Source organism: Protobothrops mucrosquamatus, unplaced genomic scaffold (assembly GCF_001527695.2).
Source record: "Protobothrops mucrosquamatus isolate PMUCROS unplaced genomic scaffold, P.Mucros_1.0 scaffold874, whole genome shotgun sequence".
Taxonomy (NCBI): domain Eukaryota; kingdom Metazoa; phylum Chordata; class Lepidosauria; order Squamata; family Viperidae; genus Protobothrops; species Protobothrops mucrosquamatus.
In genome coordinates, this window is record NW_015387128.1 from 332,823 (window position 1) to 353,214 (window position 20,392).

Consider the following 20,392-nt stretch of genomic DNA (forward strand, 5'->3'; position numbering starts at 1 on the left):
TTGTGTTATGTATTGCTTTGGATTGTTTTATGTTATTTCCCCAAGTGTTGATATTTTTTGGCTCAAAAGTTGATCAATATATAAAAAAAATTACATCAAAACTCTTTATATTAGGACTACTAGTATAACCATATGGACTTGGAAGTATATCCTATTGAATAGTGTAACTTACTTCAGAATAAGCGCACATAGGATGGGCTGCATATTCTACCATTTTTGGCATTATTTGCATTCCGTTGATCGTTGTTGTNCCAGTCCCCTAATCATCTTTGTTGCTCTTCTCTGTACTCTTTCTAGAGTCTCAACATCTTTTTTACATCGTGGTGACCAAAACTGGATGCAGTATTCCAAGTGTGGCCTTACCAAGGCATTGTAGAGTGGTATTAATACTTCACGTGATCTTGATTCTATCCCTCTGTTAATGCAGCCTAGCACTGTGTTGGCTTTTTTAGCAGCTGCAGCACACTGCTGGCTCATATTTAAATGATTGTCCACTAGGACTCCGAGATCCCTCTCACAGTTACTACTATTGAGCAAGGTACCCCCTATACCAGTGATGGCAAACTTTTAAGAGACCGAGTGCCCAAACTGCAACCCAAAACCCACTTATGCATTGTCGAGTGCCAGGTAGGTGTGGCCCATTGGCTGGGTATGGCCAATTGGGTGGGCGTGGCTGTGATGGTAACAGCAGACTGGGTGGGACTAAAAAGTTCAATCAATCAATTCCAACTTTGCAAGATCTTTTTTTCCCCGCGAGAAGTTGAAATTGACTGATTGTACCTTTTTTTTTTTTTTTTTGCACATGGCAGCGGAGCCTAAAGCGAAAAGGTTTTATAAAACCCAGCTGAAGGCCTAGGACTGGGGTGACAGCGCGCGTGCCCACAGAGAGGGCTCTGAGTGCCGCCTCTGGCACCCGTGCCATAGGTTCGCCACCACTGCCCTATACTATACTTGTACATTTGGTTTTTCTTGCCTAAATGTAGAACCTTACTTTTTTCACCATTGAATTTCATTTTGTTAGATAGCGCCCAGTGTTCAAGTCTGTCCAGATCCTCCTGTATCCTAAGCCTGTCTTCTGGAGTGTTGGTTATTCCTGCCAGCTTAGTGTCGTCTGCAAATTTGATGAGTTCCCCATCTATCCCCTCGTCCAAATCATTGATGAAGATGTTGAAGAGCACTGGGCCCAGAACAGAACCCTGGGGCACCTCACTACACACTTCCCTCCATGTAGATGTGGTTCCATTGAGGACCACAAGCTGAGTATGGCCGGTCAGCCAGCTACGGATCCATCTGGTGGTGATGCTGTCTAACCCGCATTTTTCTATCTTATCAAGTAGTAGGTTGTGATCTACTTTGTCAAATGCCTTACTGAAGTCCAAGTAAATTATATCCACAGCATTCCTCTGATCCACTAATTTTGTCACTTGGTCAAAGAATGCAAATATATATGAATAATGTTTAATGCTAACTAGGACTAATTGCAATCTAGAATTTGAAAATTCAGATCATAATTAATTATTCAGTTTTAGATGAAGCTCAATATAACAGATCTAATTTTAAACTCATATAAGTTGAATTTAGATCCCTTTGAAAGTAGTGCAAGTTTGATTAATTATGATTAACTTTTCATATTGATTCTATTGCAATTTACATACAAGTGAATTTGGATGGATCCTACCTGTAATTTATTTTGTGCCATTCCTTTGCTTTGTTATCGCATGGTGATGGAACACAAGAATGTGGGATTTGATGCACCCAAAGTAGGACTAAAATGAACAAGTTGTCGCAAATGGAAGAGATAGACATATGCAGGGCTTTTTTTTCTCATAGAACGCCCAGAACGGAGTTCTGGCACCTTTTTTGGATGGAACCTTATAGGGTAGGCAAGGCGGGTTGTATGACGTGTGTGAGTTCCGCCACCTTTTTTTTTTATTTTTTTTTTAGAAAAAAAGCACTGTATATATGTTAGCATTTTAGTGAGTTTTAGACTTCTCCTGATTGGACTTTCTCTTTATTGGGATCACAGGAAATAAATGTTTACAATATTATCCTTGTGTAGCAAAGCTGAAGAAACTTTGGCCCTTAAGTTGTTATTGATGTATAACTTCTAAGATTCTTTCCCATGAAAAATTGTATTCATTCATTAATACTTGAAGGCCTACATGCCCCCAAGACCTAACGTGTAACTGATTCAGAGTTTTAAACAATCAGGGCTAGTCTTTTACATTTCTTTTTGTTTGGAATAACTTTTATCATTAATGATGCATCATTAATTTTGCATTTATCAGAAGTATAGCTCCCAAGATCCATTTTAAGCTAGCAAAAAGTTGGAGCAGAAAGAATACAAGGCAGAACAGCTTGTATCAATTCAGAATTGAAGTCCTATGCTACAGCTCTGTAAATAAAAATCAAAAGCAGTTTCTACTGATAAGGTGGTAAATTCATCTTTTTAACAATCGCTTTCATTTCACCTTTGGACTGCAGAAACTAACATCTTGGATGCTTATGAGATTCATTTAAGATTGCTAATCTATTTTGTCAGAACTGTAGCATAAAGCCAGATCAAACCAGAAGCTAAGAGTTTTTTCAGTTTCGCTTCACCCAAATTCTCCTTAGAGAAAAGGTAAGGGCGGCAACTCACCAGATCTGGTAAATCATTCCCACTTGAGAAAAAATCATGAAAACAATGGCAGGAAACTCTGAAGGGTGGAAACAATCCATGGAGCACACAATCCACAAATCAAGGAGCTTCCTGATTGGCTTGATTTGCAAGGGACAAGAGCACTTGGAAAAGCCTTGAAATGTTGTTCCATGGGGCTGAAATGTTTTTTTTCATTACAGAGAATTTTTCACATGCTATCTTTGTAATAAAAAAAAAATCCCTGCTTGTACAAACAGAAATGCTTAAGGGGAAAAAAATCAAGCTGGCGGAAAAGAGACAGGATATTGCTGTTGATACTTCAGACTGTACTTTGTCATCTAAAACTGATGGTTTTAAACATCATGTGATGGAGAGAAATCCACCCTTGTCTTGACATTTGTTCCCCTCCCTGTTTACATCTCTAATTGCAGTTTGCCACGTGTTTCTGAGTGGGCATTATATTTTCTTGTTTGACCAGTAAAAACGTCATTCCAGCAGCTAGCATTTATATTTTTCATTGTACCTTTGCTCCTCTCATAGCTTATTAGAATGTACCACCTATTATATAGGCATCTGTAAGAAAGTATCTTCCAGTTCTATTTTGAATGCTACTCTGAGAACTCCCTAGAATTTCTGTGTTGCATTATGTAATAAGTTTAATTTTCTTCTAAGATATATCTCACCATGTTCAATTTGTGTTATGTATTGCTTTGGATTGTTTTATGTTATTTCCCCAAGTGTTGGTATTTTTTGGCTCAAAAGTTGATCAATATATAAAAAAAATTACATCAAAACTCTTTATATTAGGACTACTAGTATAACCATATGGACTTGGAAGTATATCCTATTGAATAGTGTAACTTACTTCAGAATAAGCGCACATAGGATGGGCTGCATATTCTACCATTTTTGGCATTATTTGCATTCCGTTGATCGTTGTTGTATATGTCAGCATGTGCTTAAGTGACTTAACAAACTCAGAGAAGCACACATATATGGCTTTATTGTGATTGTAGAATCCAAGGGAAACTTTTAAAGATGGATGTATTTGATTATTGACCTTATTGACTTTATACTGAAACCTACCACAGCTCCTTAAATTTTCATGATCTCAAAATTTATGGGTTATAGTTGAATATTTCCTATCAAGTCCATGATCTTTGTCAGACCTGACGTGAAATTGGAGCAATCCAATTTCAATCCATCAAACCTTACCTGCATGTATACTATGTGATTCCCAGTTTAGAAGCATATTTACCTCTGTATTGTTTCTATTGCTGCAAACGCTAAGAAAGATCTTGGACCTTACAAATGATGGCTGACTGTGATTTGTTTGGAACTATGTCTACTGCAGATGAAAAGAACAGTAGAGACCACTCCGATGCAGTAGAAAAATTCATGGGTGGTCTTTCAGTAAATTAGTGTTTGCTGAGTAGTTGGACCCATCATGATAGCGATTTTGTAAATAAACTAGCTACATCCCTGGGCGGGGCCACAAAATGTCCTGAACATGTTGATACCCATCAAAAATGATACTATTTCCTATGTGTATATTAATTCAGTATCATAGAAGCCGCTGTAGTTAAATCGACAGACAATATTGGGGCTCTGGGTACAGAACTGCATTATTTATAGTCTGTTATTGTACACAATAGGTACTTTTCAGGAAGAATAATATTTATACCCAGACTGTTTATATTTTTAAACCTGTTCTTGAGGATAGGGTTGGGCCACAAGGACAGAGAAAAAGTTGTTTACTGAAACTCCATGTTATACTGGAGCATAAGTTAACAAAACAGATTAGGAAAATCTTTGAAAGTGCCTATAAGGGAAGGGTTGGATTTTGCAATTGACTTGAGTAAATGCATTGCAATTGGGAATTCTCTCTTTAAAATCAATAGATCTCTATTTATCTACTATTCTGATCCATCTATCTACAGTATGTATTATGGTACTTCACATACTGTTGGCTTCAGTATATTTTCTGCCATGTTGCAAAGTGTTCTTAGTACATAAGAGAATATTTTGAATTAGTAACTATCAGGCTTGTGCTATAGGCAATCATTTCAGCCAAGCCAGTAACCAGCTTATAGGCAGGAAAGAAACAAAAGTCAAGATTAGGGTCTGGATTACTAATTACGACTTTATGGCCACAACATCAAGAACCAGACATAGGTTCCTTGCCAACATAACTTGTAATGGTCACTGAATGACTGGTGATTAACTGAGGACTATCCTGAGGATTAACTGAGGACTATTAACTGAGGACTATACTGGAATAATTTGGTGTTAGAATTGACAATCAAACTGGCGCAGGGCAGCAGCTTCCTGTGTTTTGGAGGGACAGGACCTCAGATAAAAGGATCTCATGTGAGACAGGAGGTGGGTGAAATACAGGTTTGAGGGAAGCTCTGAATCCTAGCCTTACAAAAACTTCAAGTGGTCAAAGTGGCAAATTTATAAATATGCAGTAGTGTTTCTCAACCTGTGGTCCGCGAACCCCGGGAGGGGGCGGCAATGTCATCACAGGGGGCCCGCGAAGTCTTGAAGAAATATTATGATTTAAATCTTAAGTCTTGGTGGTCCATGGCCATGGTCTGTGGACACAAAAGGTATTTAAAGGGGGTTCCACGGTGAAGAAAAGGTTGAGAACTACTGATATACAGAATGTCCCAAAAGTCATGCCCCATACATAATGTATTACATAAATTACATTGTGTTCTAGTTAGTTGCCATTTTTCATTTTATGCATGATCTTTGAATATTTGTAAATGCAATAATATCTTCCCTGAAAAAGGTAAACATATTGTATATTTAGAGCAAGGAAAGGCAGGGAATAATAACAGATAGATAAGTTGCAACATTAAGGTAATAGAAAGAGAGAGAAAGATGAAAAAGAGATGAATTTCCAAGAGAAGAGAAGAGTTTGGGAACGACAAATAAAGCAGGAGGCTCTTCAGAGATACAAGTAGTCCTCAACTTATGATTGCGCTTATTGAGCAAAGCATATGTTTAATGAGACACACCCGTGATCACTTTCCTGAACTACCTCAGTCTCAGCTCTCCCAGTTGTGGTCATTAAGCAATCGTGTGGGTTGTTAAGCAGAACACCATGGAAAAGACCCTCTCTCTATCCCACCATGCTTGGGTCCACTTATCTTTGCCTTTATCAGGAGCTACAGGTACACCCAGGCAATGTGAGGCACAGCCTTCCTGCCAAGATCACCTCACAGCATCTTGCCAACAGGCTCCATTTTCACAATTATCAGAATGCTCCTTCTCCACAATAGCATTGACTAGCCTTTTTAGCCTAGGAAGATTTAATTAGAAAGTTTTCTAGCCTCAGAACGATGGCATTCAATAATTTTCCAAGGCTGTTGTAACTTTGAATGCTTATTGAACAATATCCCTAGCGGTTAATAAAAATATACTTTAATTTTGAAGGAAAAACAAAATATATATAAAAAGGACCACCCAGCAGAGAGGGTACCCAATAATAACTTGAATAGATTTAGTCCTGTTCAGGATTACTGTAGATTACTGTAACAGGAAATGATGTTATTGTCTACCTTGAGCTATGATGGAAAAAGATTTTTCCCGGAGAAGCTGTCCCCAAGCGGTTCACCACTTGGAGCAGTCAGAGAAGTTGATCCAGCAGTTCCTGACACGAGTGATGCTTTATTTCTAGGCATTAATGCCCAGGGACCTCATTTCTTTGGCCATTGATCTATGAAATAAAGGTCAGATGGAATTCTGAATACACATAATGAAAAATAATTAACTGTGGGAAAGCTGAAAAGAACATCCTTCAGTATAGTCATGGAAAGATGCTGATGTTCTCAACAAGAGATTGTTGACTTTAGAATTCAAACATACAAGCTTCTGCTACACAACACCCGAAACCTAACAACTATTGATAAGAAACTCTCCAAAACTCTGGATAATGGCTGTTTTTACAACTTGGAGACAGCAGAATAGAAGAGAAAGAACTAGAGAAAATCACAAAATGCAAAGATCTGAAACTAGAAGTGGCAAAAGAAGGCAAAGGTAATGCCAATAATAACAGGCACTTTGGATGCAATTCCAAAACATCTGGAGCACAACTTGAACATCATTGACATTAATACAATCACCATCAGTCAATTGTAAAAAGCAGCTTTACTTGAAACAGCTTACATCCTGTGATGATAACCTTTAACACCATCAAACATCTGCCATTCCTTTGCTGGATAGGAGGACAAAAAAGCCAAATCCAGCCTAAACATCTGGCTGACTGTACGGCCAACCATCATAATAATAATAATTGATATGCCCCCTTTATAAACTATGGATGGTTTATAAATTATTAAAAAGATGTAAAACTAGAAAACAAAGCAAAAGAAAAAGAAAAAGAGCAAGGCTGGCAGAGATAACAAATCCAGATGGGAGCAAAGAAAAAGAAGAAAAGAATGTTTAAATCACAGTCAGATAAATAATCCAAGAATAAAAATAAACACTAAAAAGAATGGGTACACAAAATCCCTTATTGGCAGAAGTATGAAAATATGTAAGGCATATGGTTTTGGAGACAGAACCAGCGACACACAGCTGGAAGGCTTTGCCTTTTTTCCTGTTTAACTTCACCTTCTTTGCAACCCCAGACTAGCACTCTCTCAAAAGTACACTAATGCATTGCTCTATCTCTCTGTGTCTGCTTCTCCCCTTGGCAAAAATTTGGTTTTCTCTTGTGGGGAGGAAAAAAGCATCAAGCATCAAGCAGGCATAATGTAATAAGAGCCTATTTGGGAGTTTCCCAGATTCTGCAAAATCAAATACTATTTAAAAAAAAACCCTAAGAATCAGTTTCACTCTGCAGAAGGCCCTGGGATAACAGCCTTCTGCAAGCTTATTTGAATGAAAAGAAAAGATGGTACTTATAGCATTTTTTCTAAAGCAAGAGAAAAGATAAGAGGACGGCATCACATTTCTTCTTTACTTCAAGCAAATGCATTTTCTAGCACTCCCCATAGAGCCAGCCTTTTTAAAGGCCAGGAAGCTCCCCTCTTCTGTTTTCTGTCAGTTTCTGAGCCAAACTGGCCCAATATAAAAAGGAATTCTGGGAGTTGTAGTCCACATGCCTTTAAGTTGCCAAGGTTGAGATACCCTATTCCAGTGGTTCTCAACCTTTTTAATGCCGCAATCCCCAACCGGTTGTAAGTCGAGGACTAAACCGGTCGTAAGTCGAGGACTAAACCGGTTGTAAGTCGAGGACTTTCCCTGCCCGGGAGCGCCGTGCATGCGTGGTTCCGCCCCCTGCGCCGGCCGAGGCGTAGCTGGCAAGCGGCAGAGACGGAGCAGGCCGACCACCAGCTGGCCCAGCTCAAGGGAGGTAAGGCACCCGCCGGAAAAGGGGGAAAAATGGCGGACAGCCTTGCTTGGCGACCCCCGTGAAATGGTCGATCGACCCCAAATGGGGTCGCGACCCATAGGTTGAGAACCGCTGCCCTATTCTAAGGACAGTTTATTTATGTGCTTACTAAATAACAATTGCATTTGAACAAGTCATCCCATTGAGATATCCCTTAATGATAATAGTTCCCATCAAGATTCAGCTATAGTCTTGCCTATGATGTGTCAAGATGTCTACCAATTCTTGCTCAACATTTCAACATAGGTGGTTCAACTATTTCTCCCATGGGGGGCGGAATTTAAAGTGTCAAAGTCATGATTGAGCTGTTTGTACATTTCCCCTGCAAAGGAATAAAAATGGCCATGCTCTTTTTAATCTTATCAAGATTTTGCATCCACCTCGAAACTCACTCTGAGTCACTTCTAGATTACATTTTGAAAGCCAGCTATAACCCACAGCTTACATATTTTAATGCTTGATCCAAAACTGCACTTTTCCAGTTTGTTATTGGGTTCGTTGATGTAGTAATGTAATGTAATAACTTGGTGACCAATGCTTTGTGGTATTGTTTTTTTGTTTGTTTTTTTTGTTTATAATTATTAGCCACCCAACTCCAATGGACTCTGGGCAATATACAAAACTAAAAAATAAAAGCAAAAGCAGCCAAAACATTAAATCAAATGGACAGCCAGACTAAAATAACATTAGTAGTGGAAGCAAATATAGTTAAGATTGCAGTCTCAGCCTATGAAGGTATTTTTAGGAGTGAATAACTTGAAAACGATACAATCTGTATCCAAGAAAATTCTCAGAATTACGGCAGAACCAAAATGAAACCTCTGCCTCATGGTTAAATGAGTACTTTCCGCTAGTTCTTAAGATAGCCTCAAATTATAACAGCATGAAATTTGTTGTCCTGCTGGCCATTTCTATTCTGTTGTTGGCATAATGATGGCAAATAGATTTGTACTTATATAGAGGGCACATTAAAGCCAGGATTTGTGTATTCTCCAGCTTTGCTTCTCCCCTTCCTTCCCCCTAAATGTCACCAGCCAGGCAGAAATCCTCAATCATTAAGGTAGAGCTGAGGGTGGAAGATCAGTTTCAGCAGGAGCTCAAGTGATATAAGCTGGCTTTGGGCTCTGATTCGACAGAAGTTTATTACTATTCCAGAATAGCGTTACTGAAATGCTATACTAATATTAGCTGATTATCAAGAACCCTTTGAACACGCTGGCGTAAAACACTTGTGCCAAACCAGAGCTGATAGTTTGTTCCTTTTGCACTTGGGTTTATGTTGGAAGAATACTAAATCAGCATTCAAAAGCAGCCTGAATTATAGTGGAAAAGGCTTTGGCAGTTGTGCCATGAAGCAACAGAGAGTGAACTGCCTCTCTTCCACTTCTCCATGCAGTCCTCTCCAGCTGCCCCCACTGAGCAGCTGCTCTTCAGGCCGATCCCGGTCTCCATGTTAGGAATTGCTTGGAGACCAGACAGGTATAGGGAAAGAGCCTGATTAAAAAAAACAACAATTTTTTCCACTACTAAGAGTAAAAATGGCCCTGGAAGATGGTGCCCATGCAACAGGGGGAGGGGGCCTAGGCACACCAGCTTAAAGAAGCCAGTATTTCAAATCCTCAGGCCAGGGGTAGGCAACCTTGGCTCTTTTATGACTCGTGGACTTCAACTCCCAAAATTCCTGAGCCAGCCATGCTGGCTCAGGAATTCTGGGAGTTGAAGTCCATGAGTCATAAAAGAGCCAAGGTTGCCTTCCCCTGCCTTAGGCAAACAACTAAGTGCAGCCCTCACCAAGTGATTTCTAAAGAGGATCATGGCAAAACTACTTCTAAAGAGGATTCATGGCAAAACTACTACATCTTGTCTGCCTAAGGGAAGAAATGTTACTTTAACACCAGAACATCTAAGGATGACTTTAAGAAGTCTGAACTATCACTTGAGAATGAGATGAAAGTAATGTCATGTGGACCCAAGAGAAAAAAGATGCTGCTAGGCCGGTGTTCATGCTGGGTTAGGTACAGGTCATCCTGTCCTTGTACAGGATGAATTGAGACATATACAGGATGCACTGAGCCTACAGTCATAAGTTATGATGGTCATTAAGTAGGTCATCACATGATCAACCTGATTTTATGACATTTTTTGAGGCAGTGGTTAAGCGAATCCAGAAGTAAATGCTGATTACTAACAAAATTGCGGCCACGTACCTGTGGGGTGCTGTAAACGGCCATAAATGCAGGGTGGGTTGTCGAGTGCCAAAAATGCAACCATTACAGATAATTAGATTTGCCCATGGATAGATACTAATTATTCTCATCTGCAACAGCTTTCAGTGACTTTCCAATAATTCTTTGATCTCATCTGTTTACCTAGTTTACCCTTCTGCTTCTCTGAACGTTGCAAAATATACTGTTTTTTTCTCCAGTACGGGAGATGGAGAATTCACCCATGGGTTTTCATTGGATGCCTGCTCTTGAGATCAAGTAGTCAAACTTGACACGCCCCCTCTTGCTGGCCCAGTCTTTAACTTGGTCTCAGCTCTTGACGACGTGTCAGGTTTGGCTCTCAGTCAATAGCAGGTTAGAAAGCCTTTGGTGAATTCTCCTTTTCCCTTAAAAATCCCTTTTAAAATCCTAGCTACCAATTTGATTTCCCCCTTTTAAATTTCTTAGTACTGGGATCAGTGCTAGCTTAAATTCCACCCTTGAGGGAGGTAAGGGAGTGGGGGGGGAAACCTTTTACGATCCTTTCACGATCCTTTTATTTCTCTCCCCAGGGATCTGGGGGGGGGGGAAGCTCCCTAATAATTATTTCAGGACGAACGGCTGTCCTTCCCTCCCAGGCATACCCATTGCTCCTGCAGCCTGTGGGCTGCGTTTGGAGCATTTTCAACCCTCCGGACTCTTTTTAGGCCGTTTAAAGCGATTGCGGCCGCCATTTTGGTTGCCGAAAAAGGCAACGAAGCAATTTTAGGTCTTTTCTCTCTGGCGATCGAGAACAGGATCGCAAGGGGGGAAATTTAGTATTAATACCCAGCGTGGCTCTGGCGATCGATCCGGCCATCCAGAAACTTTTTTTGAGTCCGCGGAGCCGTTTTTATTAAGATATTCGAATTGCGGCCTCCATTTCAAGGCCGAAGTTAGGGGCAAGGAGCTCAAAGGCCTATCTTAAATTTTAAGGTCTCTGGCTTTGGTGCATAAATTCAGATTCCAGATACTGAATTGGGTCGATTTCTGATCTCCCCAGGTCATTATTTAATTGATCAATAATTGGCGGCCGCCATTTTGAAAGCCACGTGGCAGCCTTCTTTAGGCCCAAATGGATCACACTAGCTGCCCTCATTCAGGTTACATCTAACGTGTATCTATTAATATCTACATTGACTTACAATAGATATACAAGTCGGGTAGCCTCCAATTAAATTTGACTCCTTACCAGAACCTAATTTCCTTTCAAGTCCTCTGATCCCTCATTGGGAATTTTTTCTTTACTGGTGCATATTGCCTGACCACCTAAGGCCTCCGGGGCGGAGCCCAGGGGGTGGTTCCAACTGTGCCTTCGGTGCCTAACTCAAGGACCGTGACCATTGCCCAGAGAGAAACTTGAAATTTGGGTCAGGTGGTCAGGGGAACAGCCTCTGTGTTTGTTCCAATTCCGCTTCCGCCAGCTACTTGCCTGCCAGAGCGTCACCTCAGCCTGTCTGAGACTGCTCCACTGGGATGGAAGGCTCTTCAGTGCCTCAATCCACTCCATCCTCCAGTCACGGCTGCAATACATCCTCTGGACAGGGGACGGCAGGCAAGGCAAAAGCCAAAACTAAACACACGCTTAAGAAGCCTTCTAAGCTGGTGGAGAAGCAAGCCAGCCGTAGGCACCAGGCTCTGGAGAAGGAGTTCTCCAGAGTGCAGAGGCAAGCCGGGCTTGAGTCAAGGCAGCTGGAGGATACAGAAATTGATCTGCCCTTAGGACCATCTACTTCTGTCCAGGGCGTATGGTCTGTTTCGGGAACCCCGGTGAACATAGGTTCTCCCCCCTCTGTGGTTCAACACTCCACAATTCCTCCAGGGACAGTTTCAGAGTCCACAGTTACGCCCACGGCTACAGGTCCCAGGGGGATGGACTTGGCTGACATCTTTTCCGACGGGCGCCTTGAGGCTTTGCTCTCCAAGGTGGTGGATAGAGCCTTAGCCCGGCGCTCCTCTCAATCACCTGATTAGGGGGCTTCCACCTCGGCTATGCCCCCTTACGAGATTCCTGCAGATTTTCCCATGATTCAGGAGCCTATGTCTCCCGCACACTCTTCGGTGAGTGGTTACTCTTCCCCTCAAGGTGGGGAGCAACCAGATCTTCTGCTTTCGGAAGATGAGGAACTTCCCCCAGAACCTTCCACCTCGGGGGGTCTCTTTAATCCGGCTCATTTCCTGTCAATTCTTCGTAAGGCTACAGCAACCGCAAACATAGGGCCAGACCAATTCCCTCAACCGCAAGTTGCCTCAGATACCGACCCTCACCCTATTTTCTTTGAGACAGTGGCTACCGAACACCATGTTCCATGCCCTTCTATATTCCTTAAAGGGATTAAGAAGCCATGGGCTTCCCCGGCCTCAATTCCTTCTGTTAGTGGGACTGACAGAAAGTTATTCAACACCTCCACTGATCTCAGTGATGCGCTGGAGGTCCCTAAGGTAGACGAGGCTTGGACCCCTTTGGTATCTCAAACGGCGGTTGCTGGGGACTTGACACAGGCGCTTAAAGCGGACGATAAAAAATGGGAGCATACATTCAGAAAGACACATCAATCAGCGGCCTGGGCTATTAAAACGGCCAGCTGCACATCCTTTTTTATCAGAACCACCCTTCTTTGGCTGCGTCAGCTCCAAGCCAGGGTCCCTGCTGAAGACTTACGTACTCATCAGGATCTGAGCAAAATGGTGGCGGCCACTGAGTACGCTGCGGACGCCTCTCTTCAGTCTGCTGTTTTTGCCTCCAGATCCTTGGCTTCTAACATCACGGCCAGAAGGATGTTATGGCTGAAGCATTGGCAGGCTGATACCAGGCTCAAATGGAGTCTTGCGTCCGCACCTTACCTGGGCAATAATTTATTAGGGGAATCACTTGCCCCTTATCTGGTAGAGAACAAAGATAAGCGCAAAGTCATGGCTCATATACATAAGAAGTCTGACAAACGCCCCACCCCCTACTTTCGTAGGCAGTCCTTTCGGCAGACAGCAGGGGTCTCTGCCACCCAGACTGCCCGCTCTTATACTCCCAGAGAGAGGCCATACGACCGTCCTTACGACAGGACCGGGTTTAGACCTAGACAGCAGGGACAAAGCAAACGGCCATTTCGCGGGGCAGGACGCCCATTTAGGAAGTTCAAATGACTCACACATGCCCCTTCCCATCGGGGGGCGGCTAGCTCACTTCTTCCACCAGTGGGAACTTTCCTTCACGGACAATTGGGTGCTACAATCCATCCAGCATGGCCTGTCCCTGGAGTTTCTAGCCACACCCCCGGAACGACTCATTCTTTGTTCCGTTTCCAGAAATCCACAGAAACGGGAACTTATGCAGGAGGCCATCCACCATCTTTTAGAAATTCAGGCAATAGAACCGGTTCCAACAGACCACAGGGGGCAAGGGTTTTATTCAATCCTTTTTGTAGTGCCCAAGACCTCAGGGGGGTGGAGAGCTATTCTGGACCTCAAGCATCTCAACCATTACATCACTTACAAAAAGTTCAAGATGCAATCCCTCCAGTCCATACTAGGAGGGATCAGACAGGGGGATTTTTTAGCATCAATAGACCTCACAGAGGCTTACCTTCACATCCCCATTCATCCAGCTCACCGCCGGTTCCTGAGGTTTTGTTACAAGGGCAAACACTTTCAGTACAGGGCCCTCCCCTTCGGTCTTTCGTCGGCACCCAGGGTATTCACAAAAATCCTGGCCGTCCTGGCAGCACAGTTGAGGAAGTTTCCCATTCGCGTACAGTGCTACCTGGACGACATCCTGATTCAGGCGTCTTCCTTCCAGGCGGCTCAGAGGGATGTGAGTCACACCATCCAGGTACTTCAACTACATGGCTTCTCGGTCAATTTTCAAAAAAGCCAGACGGTTCCCGCGTCCAGACTCTTGCACCTGGGGGCCGTGATAGACACCTCCAATTGCATGGTCTATCTCTCCCAGGAGCGAGTGGTCAGCATCAGGGACCTGGCTCGCCGGGTGTACAAGGAACATTCTGTCCTGTTACTCCTACTATCTCAACTATTAGGAAAGATGGTCTCCTGCATAGCCATTGTTCCCTGGGCCAGACTACACTTACGGGACCTACAGTGGTTCCTACTCCCATTCCAACGCACAAACACCAGTGCATCCAGCCGTCAGGTCAGAGTTCCGGTTCACGTTCGCAAAGCGCTCCGCTGGTGGTTTTCGCGAGCCATAAACAAGGGGTCACCCTTCAAGGAACCGGACCGCATCACCATCACTACGGACGCCAGTCTGTTCGGATGGGGGGCCCATCTACAGTCTCAGTTTGCGCAAGGCCGCTGGTCACGCACAGACTTGAGACACAACATAAATTGGCTGGAGCTCAGGGCCATACACCTGGCTCTACGCCAATTCAGACATACTATCAAGAGTCGTCATGTCCTGGTCCTCACGGACAACGTGGCATCCAAAGCACATGTCAACCGTCAGGGGGGCACCAGGTCCAGGTCCTTGATGTCCGAGGCACGGCTCCTGATTTCCTGGGCCGAATTCAACCTAGCCTCCGTCAAAGCTGAGCACATCTCGGGGGTCAACAACCAACAAGCAGACCTGCTGAGTCGAGCCACAGTGGACCCCTCGGAGTGGGGACTACACCTGGACCTGTTCTCCGAAATATCTCACCGTTTCGGGCGACCGGTCCTGGACCTGTTTGCATCATCGAGCAACGCTCAACTCCCCAGGTACTATTCCCGCTATCTCCTTCCAGGGGCGGAGGGTACGGACGCCCTGCGGAGTCCATGGCTGCAGGGCCTGCTTTACGCCTTCCCTCCGCTACCCCTCATACCGGCGACCATCCGCAAGATTCTTCGGGAACGGGCGGAGGTGATCCTGGTGGCACCGTATTGGCCTCAGAGGCCGTGGTTTGCCGATTTGATGACACTTTCCAGACGCCCTCCGTGGAAGATTCCCCCTCACCGGGTGTCGTTGCATCAGGGGTCCCTTCAACATCCGGAACCCCAATGGTTACAACTGACCGTTTGGCACTTGAGCGCTGCATAATGGCCCAAGAACTATTCTCCGCTCGCGCCATTTCCATGATTCAAGCTTCCCGACGTCCGGCGACCAATCGCATTTATGATTCTACCTGGAAGAATTTTTGCCTTTGGTGCCGGAGTTGTCAACTGGACATACGCAGCCTTTCCATCCCTCAGATAGTGGACTATCTTTTAGATGGTCTGGATAAAGGCCTCGCCCCTGCGACCATACACAGACAGGTGGCTGCCTTGTCCACATTACTTACCTGTGCAGATTCAGTTCCTCTGGCACACCATCCCAGGATTCGGGCCTTTATTAAGGGCGCCTGTAACACAAGACCTCCCGTGGTACACAGATATCCATCTTGGGAGTTACCTCTTGTACTTCGGGCTCTTACAAAGCCTCCTTTCGAGCCAATAAGGACTGTTCCATTGCGGAACCTCTCTCTCAAGGTTGCGTTCTTGATAGCAATCACGTCGGCCAGACGCATATCTGAGTTGGCCGCTTTATCGGTCAGAAGTGACCTTTGTATTTTTCACAGCGATAGAGTGGTCCTTCGCCTAGATCCCACATTTGTTCCCAAGGTTAATTCACTTTTCCACAGGTCACAGGAAGTCACTTTACCCAATTTTTGTCCCGATCCTTCCCACGACTTGGAGCGGCAGTGGCACACGCTAGACGTCCGTAGGGCGTTGTGGCGTTATATTAAACGTACAGAACCTTTTCGTAGGTCAGAGGCCCTATTTGTTTCCTACCGTCGGGCCTCTTTGGGCCTCTGGTACTATTGGGAGGTGGATTAGGGCCTGTATTGCGGAGGTGCCTGCCGGCTCCTAGGCGTATTACTGCACATTCCACTCGCAGCACTGCGACCTCTGCGGCATGGTCCACCCAGGCGTCCATTGACGAGATTTGTAGGGCTGCGACTTGGTCGTCGCCTTCCCCGTTTGTACGTCATTACAAGATTGACCGTTTTGCTGCGGCAGATGCTTCCTTTGGAAGAAGGGTCCTTCAGCAGGTGGTTGCTGGAGATTCTATTTAGGACTTATCTGTTTCCCACCCATTGGGACTGTGGAGCTTTGGTATGTCCCATGGGTGAATTCTCCATCTCCCGTACTGGAGAAGGGGCGTTGTCGTATCTGAACGCCTTTTCTCAGTATGGAGATGGAGAATTCACACCCACCCCTTGAGGTCAGATAGGCCATTGTAGGGGTCTGAGAGCCAACACCTCGTCCATCTTCAGTCACTTCGCCCTCGTTAAAGACTGGACCAGCAAGAGGGGGCGTGTCAAGTTTGACTACTTGGTCTCAAGAGCAGGCATCCAATGAAAACCCATGGGTGAATTCTCCATCTCCGTACTGAGAAAAGGCGTTCAGATAAGACAACGCCCCTTCTACTCTGTTTTTAAGTCTCATCACATGCCTAAAGCCCATTAATTTTTGCCTGTTGATCATTGCCTCAGAGGAACAGTCAGCCTTTGTTTAGTCCAGAACTAAATGATCGGTTCCTCTTTCAGTACCATCAGTGGTGAGATTCAAATATGTGAACAACCGGTTCTCTGTGTGGATGCCGCTTCCAGAAGTCCATTCTGGGCCTGGGCAACAAAAAATTAGCTACCGGTTCTGCCGAAGTGATGCGAACTTGCTGAATCCCACCACTGAGTACCATAGTACTTTAATAACCATCTCCAAATACATTATTCTTTTTTTTTTTAACTTTCACTCAGTATCCAACTTTACCACTCATACATTAGCACTGGAAAGATCATTGCTTTAATTTGCCATTGATATGTCTATTTCCTTAAGAATATGTCTATGTTTCTCATTGCTCTTTCTCTAAGATTGATTAATTAATGTCCTCTTTACTTGCCCAGTACAGTCATGATGTATCCAGGAGTCCACAAAAATAAAACTGTATACCACTTTTGCATTCATCTAAGTTTTTTAAAATTCAGCCTCATTACATGTACTTGACATAACATATCTAGCTGAAACATTTATGAGCAGAACGTTAAAATAAATGAATGGGCGTTTATAATCATCCTTGTTTGGTAAAGAACCTAGGAGTTATAGCTCTGTGAGAAAGGCTAACAGAAAATTTCAAACACCTTTAATATAGCTAAAACTCACATGATTATATAACATTGTATTAAGACACCATATTAAAATACTGCACAACAAAATTAATGTTTTTGGAAGGTGGATCCAGAAATATTGCTAATGTAAATACAAATTATTGACTGAATTTAGCACCTTAGAGCACATTCTTGACATTTTCACAATGAGAAATATCTTTTTTTATATGTTTATATATACTGTATTATGTTTTATTATTTTTTCCATGTTAATTTTTAAACTGGAGTAAAAATGGTTGGTTATGATGAGCACTCATCCTGTATTGTATAGGCTGAGGGAGTTGTGCTTTGCAGTTCATCCATTTAAAGTGGGATCTAGCTTTTTCTAATAATAGTTTGAAGGGCTTGGAATATACTGTTGGTGTCTTCCTTTATGTCTCTTTTGCTGTTCCTCCAGGACAGCAGGAATAGATACGGATCTAGTAGGCAAAGAAAAGGTTGCAGCAAAGAATAGCATCAAAAACTCTTCTTTCTGTTTTCATATACTTGAATTATTTTTCTGTAAATGTTCAGTTTCAATCATATTTTTATGAACCTAAGTACTGTACCGAAAATCTACACCTATGGATCAATTTTTTTGAAAAGCTAGAAAACGCATGGTTAGCCCTCTACCTTTAGTTTTGAAGATATGCATATTAGGCATAATATGATTACTGGCACCTTTCTTGTTGTCCATTTGTAATCAAAATTTCTCTCCCGGCCACTATCCTACTAAAAGAAAAATAGCAAGAATTGGAAATGATACTGAATTAAAAATGATCAGTGAGGAAAGCATTACACATCCCATCACTGAATCGTCGTGTGTCCCTAGACAACTGTATTTCTATTTTTAATGGAGTGTGTAAACACCAGGAAATTGAGCACAGCTGAGCAGCATCCCATGAAATGAGGCAAACATATTCTTAACTCTTTGTTTTTAAAAAGAAGTGTCTGTGTGAAATACATGTATTATACATATTTCAAACTCGTGTACCTCTTTTCTCTGTGGATTGTATCGTTATGTCTGGTTTGAAGTACGATTCATATATTACAATTCTAAACTGATATTATGACCTCAGCAAGACTATAAAGGAATTCCAGGGCTATATTCGCAAGTCTGGAAAGTCAAAACCATTGTTTCATTTGACTGCCAAGAAAACTGTTGCTGTGTCATTAGGAGTTGAGCGCAACATTAAGGAGATTTTAAAAAAACCAACAAACTAGACATGACAAAAGAATCATGTGCTGTGCCAGCACTCAACACATTTTTACTGAAGGTGTTTTCTGTCCGAATTTCAAACATTCACTCTAAATGGCCACCCACTTAATTGTGCTGAGAAGGGCTTCCCCATGGTTATGTACAAAAACAAGCTTCATAATTGCCACTCTGTTTTACTGCAGATGCAGAATTCCTCTACTCAAAGGGCTGCCTTCTGTGTTACATTTCTGGCGTATGCCAAAAGCACATGATACAGACTCCATGAAATTTATTTCTACGCGCTGCTCCTCTTTACCCTATTTATGGTGCACATAATAAACAAAAACCCTCATTGTTTAGAACCCATCAGAATTTTTCCTCCCCCAACCCATAGAGGTAAGAGTCTATGCATGATAGTAAATTATAGATAGTGTACTGTATATTCCTGCCCACCTAGCTGTTCAAAAACATGCAAATGCAAGAAGATAAATAGGTACCACTTTGGTGGGAAGGTAACAGCTTTCTATGCGCCTTGGTGTATAGTCATGATGGCCACATGACCCAGGAAGTGTCTTCAGACAATGCTGGCTCCCTCAACTAAGAAACACAGATGAGCACCGCCCCCTAGAATCAGGTACAATTGGACAGGGGAAACTTACCTTTACCTTTACTGTAACAAGAGAAATGGATATAATAGGTTGAGATAGTTTTCACTTTCAATCAATAGTCAATAGTTGCCTAAATATTTGCCAATGAATGCCAATTCTGATGTTATTTTTAATCGGGTTTGAATTTTTCCAAATAATGCATAAAATTCTTCAGGAGTCACCTATAAATATATGCATATAATCTGAAAACATTTTTAATATTTTTAAAGAACATCCAGATTCACTCACAGTTTTGTTCCATACAGCATCAACCTTGTGAACATTCAAGCTTCCTCTTCCTGCTATGTATTCAAGATGGACAGTGATTAATATTTATATGTATTTACTAGCTGTACTCGGCCATGCGTTGCTGTGGCTTAGTCTGGTTAAATGGAAAAGAAAGAAAAGAGAAAGCGCACGTTTGTAATATGTTTAATTTCACAATGCTAGCGTGTGTTGCTTTTATGTCCAACAGATAGCGCTGTTTTTCAAAAAAAAGCATGTTTTTACCTGTCACAGGTGTGACATCTATACATCTATATAATAGTAGGTATATAAAAACACGCGTGTATTCGAATGCAACGTTGTGTCAAAATTTCAAAGCAATCGGTGAAGAACTTTTGGAGATTTAAGATTTTGAACAAACGAACATTTACATTTTTATTTATATAGATATGTAAGGTGTAGGTATATATATATGTATGTATATAGCATGTCCATATGTGTGTTATGTGTGTGTACACTTTTGAGAGCAGGCAACAGAATTTCATTTTTAATGAAAATGTGCCCACAGTAAAAAATGACAATAAAGGTTATCTTATCTTATAATCGTGGGAATAAAATGATATCAGAGTAAATGTGGGAGAGAAATAGAATAAAAAGGTAACTTATTGTAGTTATCAAGAATATCTGCAAACCAGAATAGATTAATCCAAAGGAATTGCATATATAGTTCAAATGCAGGTTGAAATGAAATGAAATATAGATTACATTGTACTTACAATAAATTTATTTTACTTATTTTCTTATTAATATTCTTATTTCTAAAGGAAACCAGTTTGGTTTGTAACTGGTGTCAATGATCTTCCTTTCCCTTTCTGCCTTTTTTCCTTCCTTTCCTTCCTATTTTGGAGGAAAATCTGCA

At 42.4% G+C, this 20,392-nt stretch overlaps 1 protein-coding gene across 1 annotated transcript in view; it reads left to right on the forward strand.

Annotated features, from left to right (window-relative positions):
* The window catches only part of LOC107290343 (paralemmin-2), an 86,914-nt gene that overhangs the window by 50,494 nt on the left and 16,028 nt on the right, over window positions 1-20,392 (forward strand). The window lies entirely within an intron of this gene.